The sequence below is a fragment of the Nicotiana tabacum genome, chromosome 17 (genome assembly GCF_000715075.1).
Source record: "Nicotiana tabacum cultivar K326 chromosome 17, ASM71507v2, whole genome shotgun sequence".
Taxonomy (NCBI): Eukaryota; Viridiplantae; Streptophyta; class Magnoliopsida; order Solanales; family Solanaceae; genus Nicotiana; species Nicotiana tabacum.
The window spans coordinates 69,780,759-69,795,051 of record NC_134096.1 but is presented as its reverse complement, the minus strand read 5'-3'; the positions used below and the strand labels follow the sequence as shown (position 1 = coordinate 69,795,051).

Below are 14,293 nucleotides of genomic sequence, written 5' to 3'. Positions count from 1 at the left end.
ATTCATCATCATTGATCTATTTTATATTCTTAAATTTGCCTGACATTTTCCTACTAATTATTTTTACCTGTTTAGTTGAAACTTTGCTTTCTTTTATTTTGTGCATTATTTGAAGGTTGAATTTTCTTAAATTAAATATTATTAAAAATAAAGAATTTTACATTTAATAATTGGATGTTAAGTCAACATGTTTAATTTGTGGAAATATTACTTTTGCTGAAGATTTTATGAAGATTTTTGTATTCATTGTGATTGAGCAATGAGCTCCGTATTGTGGAAATAATGGATATTATTTTGCTGAATATTTTGTGAAGACTTTTGTATTTACTGTGATTGAGTCGTGAGCTCCTTATTGTGGAAAATATTCTGGTTGTTGATTTATTTTAGCAAGTTGAAATATTTGGGCACTTGAGGTGCAAATTGTGATATTGATACGCATGCGGTGATATAAGGTTTGGGTGTTGAAATGCGTGCATTGAGATAAGGGTGGCTTGATACGCGTGGTTAGTAGGGGAACTACTAGAAGTCATGCGGTGTGATAAGGGTGGCTAAAATGCAGGATGCTATTTCGGGAAAAATATTTTCTTTAAAATTGATTTTGAAGGCTCCCGCGATGATATAAGAAAATGAGATATTGTGAATTTATTTATTATTTGGGACTACGAGGCGGTACCTCGGGAGTGCCCTTGTTGATATTTATTTATGGCCACAGTTGCCTTTAATTATTGTTGTGATTTTCTTAAAGTTGAAAAAAATTCTGTTTTGTTTACGCGAGGTATTATTTGCCCTTATTCTATATAGTTAAATGGTGACATACTATTTACTTGATTCATTTCCATTGTCATTTTATTTTTATTATATTGTTATACATTTCACCATGTCTTTTATTATTCTAGTAGGGCCTGACCTGACCTCGTCCCTACTCTACTGGGGTTAAGCTTGGCACTTACTGGTACCGTTGTGGTATACTCATACTACGCTTCTGCACATCTTTTTGTGCAGATCCATGTACATCCCACCAGCCCAGACATCAGTGAGTTACCTGTGTACGAAGACTTCGAGGTATATCTGCCAGCGTCTGCAGACTCCGGAGTCCCCTTCTACCCTTATTATGTTGTTTCCTTATTGTTTTTGGACTCTGACAAATATAGAGACATTGAGGATAAATTCTTAGAAGCTTGTGACTTATTTCTACCGGGTTTTGGGAGTGAATTGCAGACTTATTTATTTCATATTTCTATTGTTATTCCGCATTGATAGGCTTGCCTAGTCTTAGAGACTAGATGCCATCACGACATTCTACAGAGGGAATTTGGGGTTGTGACACTATTATGGAGGAACCGCTTCCCTCACTCAATTATAATCTCGAAATCTTTACCCGATCAGGAAATGCTTATCTTATATGGCACCATAGGTCTGAGTTTCGTTTCCTATATGCGTTTTCGTTCCATCCGACTTCAAGAACTTGTAGGGGGCCACCCACCCTTTCCCCTTTACCCTCTCACTCCCTAAGGAATGAAAGGCCACATCTAAGCCCAAACCACTGTAATACGAATGAGATCTAGAATTACACCATATAATAGTACATGGCTTTTCTTCTCGAACCCACCTCCTCTAAATAAATTGCACCTCCATAATTCAATTCAAGATAGATAGAAGGGAGGATGCCGCTGACAAAGATGAGCTCTACCAGTCTCTCATTTCTTTTTCCATCAAAGCCTAGTTCTAATTTCTCCTTAGAAATTTCATCCATAAGCCTTTTATAAGACAGGCTCTGATGGGTCCCCTGGTTCTCTATTTGCTAAAGGTGGTCCAAGTACGTATCCAATGAGAATGCTCTACCTTTAGGATAGAAGAGCACCCCCTAATCTGGTGCCTTTTCTCTAAAATGGAATCTTCTTGAACCCTGTCCGAATGAAGGGCTTCCTCTATCTTAAGCTCCGTTTGGAATTGGGTCTCAATTATTGCCTCATAAATATCTTTGGGCAAGGGACGCTTGATAGTATTTATGCTAAGAAGATCACTGAGCTCCTGACGCCTCTATCCGTCCTCTTGTAATGGATGATAAACCTCAGCAATAGGCGTTGTGGGTTCACCAGGGTTGGGAGAGCCCGTGGCCGGTTGGTTGAGACTGGCTTCGAAATTACCAGGGGAACTGCTTCCAAATAAATCAGTCCACCTAAAGCCCCTTTCTCTAGCGCTCTCACCTGATCCTGAACCAGAGGCCCCCGAAGGAGCCATCATCATCTTATTTTCCAGATCAAGACCCACAAAAATCATTACAAGTAGGAAACCTCCGGAATACCACCCGAACTGACTAACAACCAAGTGAACAAGAATTCGTTGGTATAAGTGCCCCAATAAGATATCAAAATTTAGACTATAAGATTTTATTAATAGAGAAGCGAAGCCAAGAACACCAAAAAAAATGAGAAGGGAAAAGACCCTTCCTCGAAGACGAGGAGATAAGGGACGAAGGATATTCATGGTAGTGCAGTTAGTATGATTGCTATTTCCTGTGAAGCCCTTGTCTGTAGTGATATCCTAATTTGGATACCTCTCCCACTCATCAAGGCAGACATCAGAAACAAAACTATTGCCAAGGGAGACCGGAGTACGTTATGCCCCATCACCTACAAAGAAATCAGTTACGGAAGTACTGCGCTTCTCAGAGCCCTCTGCGTCAGAGTGACTCTGCTGGGGCGATGCAGTCACCCGGAGTTTAAGTTCGATCCATTAGGTTTTTTTTTCAGAAAAGAAACGAGATACAAGAAAACATCTTTGATTACGATTAAAAGGAACAATCTCAAATAGACCAAGATCCAATTTCGGGTCATTTCTTGGTGAACATGTTTGCCATAATCTCTTCGATCCCTTCATTTATGTGCCAGAATAGAGAGAGATTTGGTAGGAAAGTGGAAGAGACCTTTTTGTATATGATAATCAAAGGGAGTGGGAAAACTGCAGTAATTCTTTGGAAAAGCCCAGTTCTCTTTGTCTTCGAGCTTTTATTCCTCAATCCACTGATTCCTTCCTTCATATACCTCCCCATCAATAGATAGAGACAAATAGGAATAACCGAACCACGTCTACAAAATGCCAGTACGATGCATCTGCTTCAAAGCCAACGTGATGCTCCTTGGTCAGATGACCAAAATATTGGCGAACACCACATATGATCGAGAAAATAGTACCTATAATCACATAAAAACCATGAAAGCCAGTTGCTAAGAAAAAGGTAGAACCATAAATACTATTCGAAATAGTGAAGGGTTCTTGATAATATTCCATTCCTTGAAAGCATGTGAATACTAGAGCCAGTGAAACGGTAGCTACTAAAGCGTAAACTGCTCGTTTTTCCTTCCCCGCGAGTATAACATTATGAGCCCAAGTTACGACAGCTCCGGATAAAAGGGGAATAAGGGTATTAAGAAAAGGGATTTCACAAGTATCTAAAACCGCAATCCCTTTTAGGGGCCAAATACCTCTGATCTCTACCGTAGGTGCCAAAGAAGAATTAGAAGAAGCCCGAAAATGAGCAAAAAAGAAAATAACCTCCGATACGATAAACAAAATAACACCATATCGAGGTCCTAATTGTACGACTTTGGTATGATGTCCTTCGAACGTGGATTCATGTAGAACATCGCGCCACCATACGAACATGGTATATAGGATAAATATGAGGCCGAAACTGAGAAGTGTTGCTCCCCCTTGAAATGAGTGCATGTACATCACACCTCCTACGGTTGTTGCCAAAGCTCCGAGTGAACCCGAAATAGGCCATGGACTTGGATCTACCAAATGATAAGAATGCCTCTGAGATTCAATCATAAACCACTTTGCCTCGGTTCTATGTAAACCCCCCTTCACCCCCACCCCCTAAAGTAGTAAAGTAAAGAAGGGCTCTTTGGGGTCTAATTTTCTTTCTATCTGACAGGACAAACAAAGAAATAGGAAGGGATGGTTCTTTCATTCCATTGATAGAAGTCTAACTAGAAAAATACTCTCTCTATTACTTTGAGAAGAGAATCGTTGGTTTGACCGACGAACTACGTGGGAAGATAGACCTTCTTCCTGTGATTTGAAGCAAGATTTTTTGAAAGTAACAATTCCATTCAGTTAGCTTTCAGAAAACTTGCTGGTCGCGGATTAGTTCAATCTGCGCCTCCAACGGCCTCAACTCAAAAGCACAGGTTGATCTCTCTGGTTGATGCTGAATTCATTTATTCATATTCAACTTGACACGTGGGAAGGGCTTACTCTACTAGTGGCTCGGCTTGCTATCGCTCCCTTCCCGCACAATTCCTCCCCACTAAAAAGAGCGATTGAGAATCTCGAGAACCTTTCCAAACGTCTGTCTTCGTGGGGCGATTGGAAAAGAAAGGAGTATTTAATTCTTTTACTGCCTTCCATTCCACTGTTCTGATCGAATTAATTGCTCTTCCGAATGACCAAGTCATAGTGAGATTAAAAACTGATGCTTCCTTTGTCGTGTTGAACATGGATTAGCATTATGTCATTCCTAAAAGTGATGACCCACCCAGGATTGCTATGTATGGACTTAGAGATCAAATATAATATATTTCTTTCCATTCCTTGTGAGCCACTTATTTCTCCGAAACAAGAGATTAAAGTATTCTTCCTCTTTTTTCCCAAGAAGTCGACGGTGTTACACCATTGGGATACGTCGAATAAACTTGAGTACATATAGGATACACCAGTGCTAAAACCTTTTCTCAAGATATCTTCCAAACTGTTGGGGTCGTTGCTCCGGATCTTGTTCTCCCAGTGTGAAACCAGTTGGTTCTTTAGTTTTAGAGTTCTGTTGATCCCAAGTACTCCATCTCCATCATTGCATATATGAATATAGAAAGTAAAGAGGAAAAGGCATGACAAGAAGAATTGTGTGAACTAAGTGAATTTATCCAGTTGAGGCATTCTTGATTGATTTAGACAAAACGATTCCCTCAATACAGCTTAACTCCATCAAGCTCGTACGAGTAGTGAAGAAGTACAGAGCACTTTGGTTGGTTGTTGACCAACGGAAAACATGGAAGAAAAAAAGATGGACGAAGACAACAAAAAGGGACACTTCTCTATACTAAGTGACACCAAAGTACTCTTTAAGCGGATTTGAAAGCATCAGATTGAATCAGACAGAAGGCTTCGCCTTCAAGTCGTCAATAAAATCGAGCTAATATGTGATCATAACAGTATACTGATGCATAGGCCTTCTTTACTTTACGGACTTTTGATTATGATGCATCATGAACGTGCCAATATGTGATCGGGGTGAGAGGTGGTTAGATATAGGGGCGGCTTTACCGGCTTGGATTGGAAGGAAGGGCATCGCTTTATGATCACTTTTTTAGGCCGGTTTGGATGAGCGTGGGCAAGCTCGGGATTTACTATCGCTTTCCGCTTGGAGAGGCTCACCCCCTTGTCACTTAAAGGGCAAAGTCGCCGAAGCGAGTCTAAAGGCCAAAGAGTCATCTTTGAAGGCTACTATGCATCCTTATTAATAGTAGAGTGTAAGGTAGGTTTGGGAATAACAGGACTTGAACCTGCGACCATTAGGTTAAAAGCCCAATGTTCTACCCACTGAGCTATACACCCCAAAAAAAATATAGTAGTAAATAAAGATTGGTATGGAAAAGAGGCCGCCCCCCTTCTTCTCATCATATTAAAGGAGTGCGGCTCTGTATGAGGTTCATACTGCATAGCAAGCGGAAGAAAATGTAAGGTTGTGCGTTAGCACTCCTGCAAGAAAACGGATGCGCTAAGGCGCAACTTCGCGTAGCTATTACGCCCTTGCTTCTTGACCCTTATTTCAAACTCAAGGAAACCCTTGATCGATATGAGAAAGATGCGCTCAAATGCCTAACCCAGTAAAGGGCTTGGGTTCGAAAGCCGATCTTACTCAACAAGCACCTTTCTTAGTAAGGTTGCTTTTTTCCACTCATTGAAGATTCTATCTACAAAAGAAGGTCTATAGGGGATACTTAAATAGCTCTCATTGACACCAAAGAAGCTGAGGTTGTCTTTCTTTCCAGCCGCCATATGGTTCTCCTTAAAGCCTTAAGGATCAGGGGAGGAGCAGTTATCTATGTAATTACGTTATTTGCTGTTGTTCTGGTCGAGCACTCTCTTTTCTTTATCTAATTCTGTCTTACCAAACAAGACTAACTTGTTACCAAGCCGCGAAGGGTTGTGGTGCTGGACCAGGTATGAAGAATGAATCTATATCTGTTCATGGAAGTTGCTGGCCGGCGGCCGCTCAACTGTTCGAGCGTAATGCAGTGGTGTTGGTTCTGATTCGACAAAGGTAGAATGCCTGGTCGAAGGTCCAGTATAGTAGGTAACATGCGTGTTTGTTTTGGCTCCTAAGCGAAAATGATAAATAGGCGATGCACCATACTTGCTGCTACGTACGTTTTGCTTGACTTGACAGATTCATTCAATTGAACCCACACTCAAAGGAGGACCACAAGCTCGGGGCTCGACAAAATAGAAAGTTTCAGCATGTTAAAACTTCTTGGGGTTAGCAGTGAAAAAAAGAGCCTGACATTCATTTCTTTATGAATATTCATAGTTGAGTCTACTAAAAGAGGGACCAGCCTTGTCGTGGTGATTAGAGGACACCTCTGATCGTTCACCTCTAATGTGACATGTTCCATCCCAGTTATATGATTAACATAATCAGTCGGCTAGAGAGTAGGGCTATTCTTCTTCTAGGGAGACAAATTCGTCCCTTCTACTGACCGAGCCCTCAGTTCGGGGGCCTTCGTCAACATGTTACGAAGCTCTAGTCTTCGGTGGGTCACCATTACTTGGCTTATAAAGGCGAACATCTGGGCAAGGGAAAGCGCAGTGCGCCTGATGCAAATGGCTTTCTTTTTTTATGATATACCAATCAAAATGGAGGGTCCTACCTACGTACATGATTGATAGAATCATTACGTGGGGGGCGGACAACTTGATGCGGAAGAGGCATGAGTGCAGTTCGATCTTGTAGTGTATTTATTTATAGTGAGTAGGGCCTCTTTCTCGTTGATCAGTTCGCCTCCGCTCTATTGAAAAGTAGGAATTCCTACATCGATTTTGTCAACAAACGCGTCTTGTGCTGGATTAACTAAACTAACCTACCCTTAAGGAGGCTTTTCCATAGTTGGGTGTCCGCTTTAGTGTGATTGACGAAGGCTAGACTAGGTTTGATAATATCCAAAATAAATGTAAAGAGGTCGGGGTCGATAGATGGCAGTTGGCAAGGAACTTGATCCCCTCCAAAAAAAGGGGGAAGTCACGGTCGAACTCTTATTCTGGAAATAAGTCTGGGCCCTTTTACCTAGTCTACCAGATAGAAGATGATAGAAGGCCAACTATCGTTGCCTTGCACAAGACGGTGCCCTTTCACTTCGAGTTCCTTCATTCGTAGTCAAATCTGATGATATTCTTTGGCGATGTTACCTACAAATAAAAGGCCTGCTAGGTGATCTAAATTGCTCAGGTTAGTGAGGACTCACTCACTCACCTACTCCTTATCTATTTAAGACTTTATTCTATCTACTTAATTTAAAAGGTGACCCGCCGCACCAGGCTATAATATAAGATACAGTTCTTGTACTACTTGATTGACTGGTAATAAAGAGCTTCCGTAAGAACTGGGTATATACGGTAACCCTCTCTTCCGCTACTGGTAGACTGTTGCACAGAAAGGGCGACATAAGCAACCTTTTTTAGTGCACTTTTCAAGCGCTTAGCTTCTGCTAGTGGCGGGGCGGTAAGGCCATGTTGTTCAGTTGGAAGCCTAAGCCAAGAAGGTACGAACGAAGTGACTGGCCCCTTTAGAAGATAGGGGGCAGCTTTCTTATGGTAGTTATTGCGAACATCTCTCCTCTTCTCTTAGCGTGCATAGTTTGCTTACATGCCGCCTTAGGCACATCTCTATTTCTTAGTTTCACACTGGACGAATGATAATGAATGAAAGTCAGTCTTTTAGTAAACGTATATAAGCAGTTGCTTAGTGTATAAGCAATTCTTTAGTTGTCGCACCGAAAGTACGGTAGAGGTTGGTTAAAGATGATGTTACTTGATATTCAGAACCAGTCTTGAAGTGAATGAATTAGAAAGAAGTAAGGAAATGAGACGGCTCTTTCTTGAACTATAACATAAACAGATCTTCCCCTCTACACCAATCACGAGTTTTTCTTTATTCCTCTCGTATATCGTCGTAACTCCCTTAATGCTAGGTTTTGAAAAAGACTTTTCATGTCATTACCTTTTAGGTCCGATTCGGATCCCTTTGTTGTTTCCTTTTCCTTCCGCACCTTTTCCTCGAAATGAGAAAGAAGATGGTATACTTGAATTGTATTATTTAAGTGCTTATTGCTTGCCAAAATTACAACTTCTACAATCGGTAGGTCATCGGGTTATTCAAATAAGTCGTGTTTTTCGTGGTTTTCCCATGTTACAACTTTCGTACCAATTCGGTCGATCCGGAATGGATCAATTAAACATTCCATTAGGGAGCCTGGTCTTGACTCTTCTTTGTGGTATTCATTCTTGTTCGGCTCTTGGAATCACATCCAACAGTGGTTGGAACAACTCGCAAAATCCAAACACTTCACCTATTTCATTGCCCTTAACTGTTTCTCGTACCTTTATTGAAACAGAATGGTTTCATGTTCTTTCATCGATTGGTTATTCCTCTCCGTTTGTATCTCTTTTTCCAATTTCGGTCTCGATTAATTCACAAGATTGAATGGCCAATTCTCCTCCGAACCTTCAATTCGATTGTTTTCCAAGAATATTGAGCCGGGTATGTAAGCCATGTATTTGGGAGAAATTTAAATAAAAGAAGGGCTTTCGGTTTTTTGCACCCCGTATTGGTCTTGCAGCTATTTTTAAAATATATATATATAAGAATCCCTTTTTTAGAATAAAGATTAATATATGTCTAATCTCTAGTGGTGGTGGAACCAACCAAGATGTATGTCGTTCGAAAAGAGATGTTTCTATTTCATCCAAATTAGAAGCGTTTTCTACATCCATATGATCTACTAAAGTAGATTGGTATTGACCATATAATAAAAGCAGATCTTGGTCTATAGAGTCCCAAGAAGGTAAGAACTCTAATATGTTCGATGCTTCTTCGGCCAAATACGATATACAAGTGGGACATGCACTATGAGCAAGCTGTGCGAAAAACCACTTCTTTTTTCCGGTTCCGAAATAACTTGGGCGAAATAGGGTTCTACCGGGAAACCATGGATTTTTTTAGTTTTCTCCATTGGTTACTGGTTGAGCCACTGGAATGGAATGAGATAAGAATCCCTGGAGATCTTTCCTCTCCACTTACTCGTAACAGGCTTTTCTTCTGTAGAAGACTTCTTCCGAATGGCATAATTGTCCGACACTACGTTCCTCGATCTTCAAAGAAAACTAACTCCTCCTACTCCTCCTACTCCTCCTTTTCCTTTAGGATAGGATCCTCCTTGGTTCTTCTTTCACTAATGATCTCACCATTTTCTAGTAGTAGTAGTTCGCGTGAGGGACTCTCCTTTCTATTGCTTGCCCTTGCCTTTTACTCTCATTTGGTCTCTTTCTTCTATAAAATAAAGCGTAGCAAAGCTTTTCTTGGTCATCAATATGACATGTTCTTAATAGAACCGATCTTATTCTCTAAACAATCAGAATTTTGTACTTCTGTCGGATCCTCCCTATCTCCTGATCGAGCTTGTGTAAGTAGATATTGCCTGGTAGGGCCGATAGTAATACACTGTGTGGGATAGAGTAAGGGCCCTTATCACCTCCTACGAGTCGTCCGGCGGAAAAGACTTTCTAAATGGGTAAAAGAACTTGGGATTGTCATTCTCTTCCTTAAAGATTTGGATGAGTCGATGTCAGTCGATGGTGTGAAAACACTTCCTAATGTCGAATTCCAAAAACCAGCGAGAGGTTCCCCACTCTTCTTTGATCCGTCTTAGGATGGAGTGGAAGCCTTGACCTGAGCGAAATCTTAAATGGATTCGAGTACCATTCTGATCGCCTCTTTCATGATCCTTTCTATAGGTAGAACTGCTGTGAGTGGTCTAAACTTCGACCAAAAAAGGTGAAGCTTCAACCCTTATTTCTTTCTTCATATTGTAAAGGGGAGCAAAGCCCCTTTTTTGCTCCCTCTATTTATAGAAAAAGGGCACTCCTTCCATCGTTTCAGTGACTCATAGGGCTTCCCTCAGCTCAGTATTTCTGGTTCTTGAGAATGGTCGCCACTTCTCCCAGGATCAGAATGATTAACCCTGCCTGATTGGTCTACATCTATCCCTGAATGTCGTCGGGTACTGTTAACTTCCCCTCTATTCTTGTAACTGTCACCTATAATCCACGTAGGTGTGTCCGCACCCCCCTGAGTGGACGAGAAAGAAAGGATTTCTCGGAGCAACCCCCCAGGTTCCAGACCCAGGAGTTAACTTTCCCGTATGAGCATTCGGTACATGTATTAGTCTGTGGAAGAGTGAAAAGGTCACCACTACTGAGGATACCCCCTAATCTTAGATAGGTCGTTTGAGGGTTCGCCGAGGTCCATTGCTGTGCTTACACACAAGACTACCATTTTCCGAAAGCTCTGCAGGACCACCTACCACTAGTCTTCGGCCGGAGGGGTTTATTGCACAAAAGTGCCCGGGCGCAGGCTCCCGAAGAGAGAAGCCCAATGAGTGTCAGATGCAAAGCCCATACCTCATTAAGATCATATTGGCATACTCTCCCAAAAAAGAAAGAGCAGACCCCATTGAAGATGAGAGTGAGGTACAACAAGGCCATTTATGTGCACTGCCCTTCTCACGGAGCCGTACGTGGACATTACCGCTCATACAGCTCCCAGCCAGCAAGAATTTAGCCTTCCTCTACAAGGAATAGAAGTGTGGATGAATTTACATCAAATATAGGATTGTTGTTGTACACGATCTCCATTTTAATAGTCCGAGATATCCACTCCACTATGTGGTAGAGTGTTCGTCCCCACCCCTTCGTAGGGGTACCTTCCCTTTAATTGAGAGAAGGACTCGGAATTGACTCCCCTCGATTCGAGATCCGAAAGAAGGGTATAGAGTTTCTCCAAGGAATGCTTTCCTATGGCAGTACGCTAATTCTCGAGGGCCCGAGCTCCCGCTCCCATCCAGTTGCCCTACTACAAAATAAGGAGAGGGATCAACGCCCCACAGAGAACCCAACCTTTTCAAGTAGGGCCTGAAAGAAATCAATTAAACTAATTTTCAAACAAAGAAGATAAAAAAAGAAAAGTATAGTGGCTAGGAAAGCTTTGGAGATTCTATGGGAAATTGAAAACGCCGAAGTAAGCTGTGTCTTATAAATAGAAAGATGAGGAGATAAGGGGAAAAGGATATTCATGATATTCGGAAAGATTTATGTACATTCGCTCTACTCACAGAGCGGTATACCGAAAAAAGAAGCGACTACCTTACTTAAGCAATTCTTCTTATTCTTATTCTTTCTTAGTTGAAGTTCCTATATTGGTTTTTTCTTTCTGTTATTAATGTTATAACTCCTAATTCTTTGGTAGCGGAACTTGTTGATAGTTCGACCGTTATCCCCCGTATAACTCAACTATTTGACTGTACGGCTATTGTGATTACGAGAGAAAGGAGGAATGGCGCCTTTCTTTACCACTTGGCGGTTGAAAACAAAAGTGCTTCCAGGTACACGGCCATTAGGCTCATCCAAGGCGTATTTACGGAAGTAGCAGGGAACTTGACTGTCAAGTTTGAAAAAAGCTGGCCAAGCATGTGTCACTTTCTTACGCCTGGAGAAAGAGAGATCAAAGAAGTACGGGGCTGATACACGAAGGATCAAATCATAGAGATAGTGGATCTTAAGAGGCGGAAGAAAAGGAACCTCGGCGATATAGAGATCGCGGAGTCCGCGCCCGTGCTGAAAGTGAAGAAGCTTTCCTCTCCTTTTAGTTGAGCATCCCCGCCCTTTAGCACTTCCCTTCCCGAAGTGGGAGTAGGAGAATGGAAAGTGCACTCGATCAATTACCATGATGTGTCGTAAGATAAAAAGTCACCTGCAGGAGCTTAAAACTAATATCTTGGGGGAAAGGCCTTTACTCTACGAACCAAGTCTTTCTGATGAGGCACCAACTTTTTTTTTGATCCCTGAGTAGCATTTCCTTTCACTGAGGAATGGGCGGATGCTTTAACATAGGCGGATGTGGGACACAGGAAGAATAGATTCAGGTGCTCCTGAGTCAAGAGATTCTTCTCCCTAAGTAGCATTCTTGTAAGTATAGAAGGAATTCTCATATCTCTGAAACGATAAAGCTAAAAGCAATCTTTGGTATAGATATTGATATTGATCCGCCTCTACGGGAGGTGGGTGGGGATCAAGAGAAGCAAGGCCGGGCACATCATACTTTTCAGGGATTGTGTCATGTTAATTTCCATAGTGAATTTCTTGCGTATCCACCTTGAAAGCGAGATCTCGAGACAGTGGGAAAGGAGAATCAACAAGATAGGATGCTCTGTCCCATCTAACAAGAGTAGGAAGATTCCAGCTTTGAATCTTGTGCTTGACGGTGATCATTCCTGCCACGTCGTAACAGTCTTTAGTTCTTTCTATTTCAATGGTTTGGAACCTTTCTTACTTTCTTTATTATATTGGGGAGTTTTTTCTCTTGGTCCGCTAACTCCATAAAGGGCTGGTGGGTGGGGGTAGAGCCTCTAGCTCCAATGTCGATGAATCAAAGGTGTCTGTTTATGGTATGGAATAGGAAGAGCAAGAATGGAACCACTATCGCTTGTCCTATCATCTGAGATAAGCTTCTTTCATTTGTTAGTATGGCGTAGGTAGAGTCCTTTGCTCGTATGATTGGCATTACTATAGTCTCACTAGCCTTCCTTCCTTTTTAGTGCACATGAAACGGAAACCCTAATAGAGACTACCCACACGATGATCAAAAATCTTCCTTCTATGCTTCACTATCAATTGATTGGCGCATGAACGAAGCTGTAACGGAGCATGTACGCGACGATCAAACATGGATTTGCCAGCTGCCTGTGATAGGAAAAAGAAAACTTGATCAGATAGTTCGTGCGGGGAATTTCCCACCACGCCTTTGATATTTCTCTTGCCGTGTAGGTAAAGCTAGACGAGCCTCATTGGCCCGACAGCTGACAAGCAAACCTTCCATTCTTATGTTTACATCACTTCTCTCTTTCTCACATTGACAGGGAAAAGGTTTCAAATGAGCATCCCACGGGGCAGCCATAGCTTGAACCTTCTTTCTCGCAGTTAGCTATATAACTCAGGCATCAATGGTTTGAGCAGGATGGCGGTTAGTCTTCCTCGTCTCTTTTGGGTAGGCGGCGGGAATAACTCTTCTAGCATCAACATGGATTGACAGAGACTAGGAGTAGTCGCCATCATTTTCCATAGTAGTCATCCAGCAAGAAAGGGAAAGACCACTTAGCGCAGTGGAATAGGAAAGAGAGCGTCGAGCACAACTCTAGTGTCACCAGAAATCCTTTTTCATTTATTGGGAGACTGAATGAAAAAGGCTTTGTCAAGCAGGCATGATTGTCACGTCGATCGACAGTTGAGAAATACTATCTCCGGGGCCCTCACTTTAGGGCTATCTTTCACCGTTGACAGACATGGTTCAACGTGCCAGCTACGCTTCCTCTTCTAGAACAGTGACAGCCTAGTCTGATTCCCCCTTCCGAAAGTGCCACAGCTCCTTCTATCACAACCCCTGAAAACTGGGCATTCGAAGCATCAATCTCATTCTATGCTCTATGCCATCTTCCTTATACTTTGACTATTAATTCATATGCATAAACCTCCCTCACAAAGGAAAGCGGGAAAGTCATCTTTGCAAACAAAGGCCTTCTTCTTATACTATGGCATCTTGTCCAAAGCGAGCGGTCATGTAAACCCTTTGTCTATTCGGCTCTTTCCTTTAATAAGAAGAATTTAAATGTGACACTTTCACGATGAAATACCGGGAATTTTTTATACTAGAGTCCCCCAGGAAATTAAGCCAATGATCGACTGTCCTTGCCCATTCTAACGGGAAATTCTATTCCTTAAACTCCCACAACTCTATATGTGCCTATTCCTTCGATACCTTTCCATGGAAACAGGGAGAAATGGCTTATTCCGCATCAACCTAACCCCGCTTATTCCGACTAAGTGATCCATTGGAGAAAAGAGGGCCTTCCTCCTTCTTGCTTGAAGCTCTGTCAAAGAAGTATTCTATTCTGAAAAGGCT

The 14,293-nt window shown here is 41.9% G+C and overlaps 1 non-coding gene and 1 pseudogene across 1 annotated transcript; one reads left to right on the top strand and one right to left on the bottom strand.

The window, feature by feature from the left end:
• Positions 1-5,546: 5,546 nt before the first annotated feature.
• Positions 5,547-5,619, bottom strand: TRNAK-UUU (transfer RNA lysine (anticodon UUU)). Its single transcript has one exon. It is a non-coding gene; the product is annotated as a tRNA-Lys (tRNA).
• Positions 5,620-10,330: 4,711 nt separating this feature from the next.
• Positions 10,331-10,949, top strand: LOC142171920 (uncharacterized; annotated as a pseudogene).
• Positions 10,950-14,293: the final 3,344 nt, after the last annotated feature.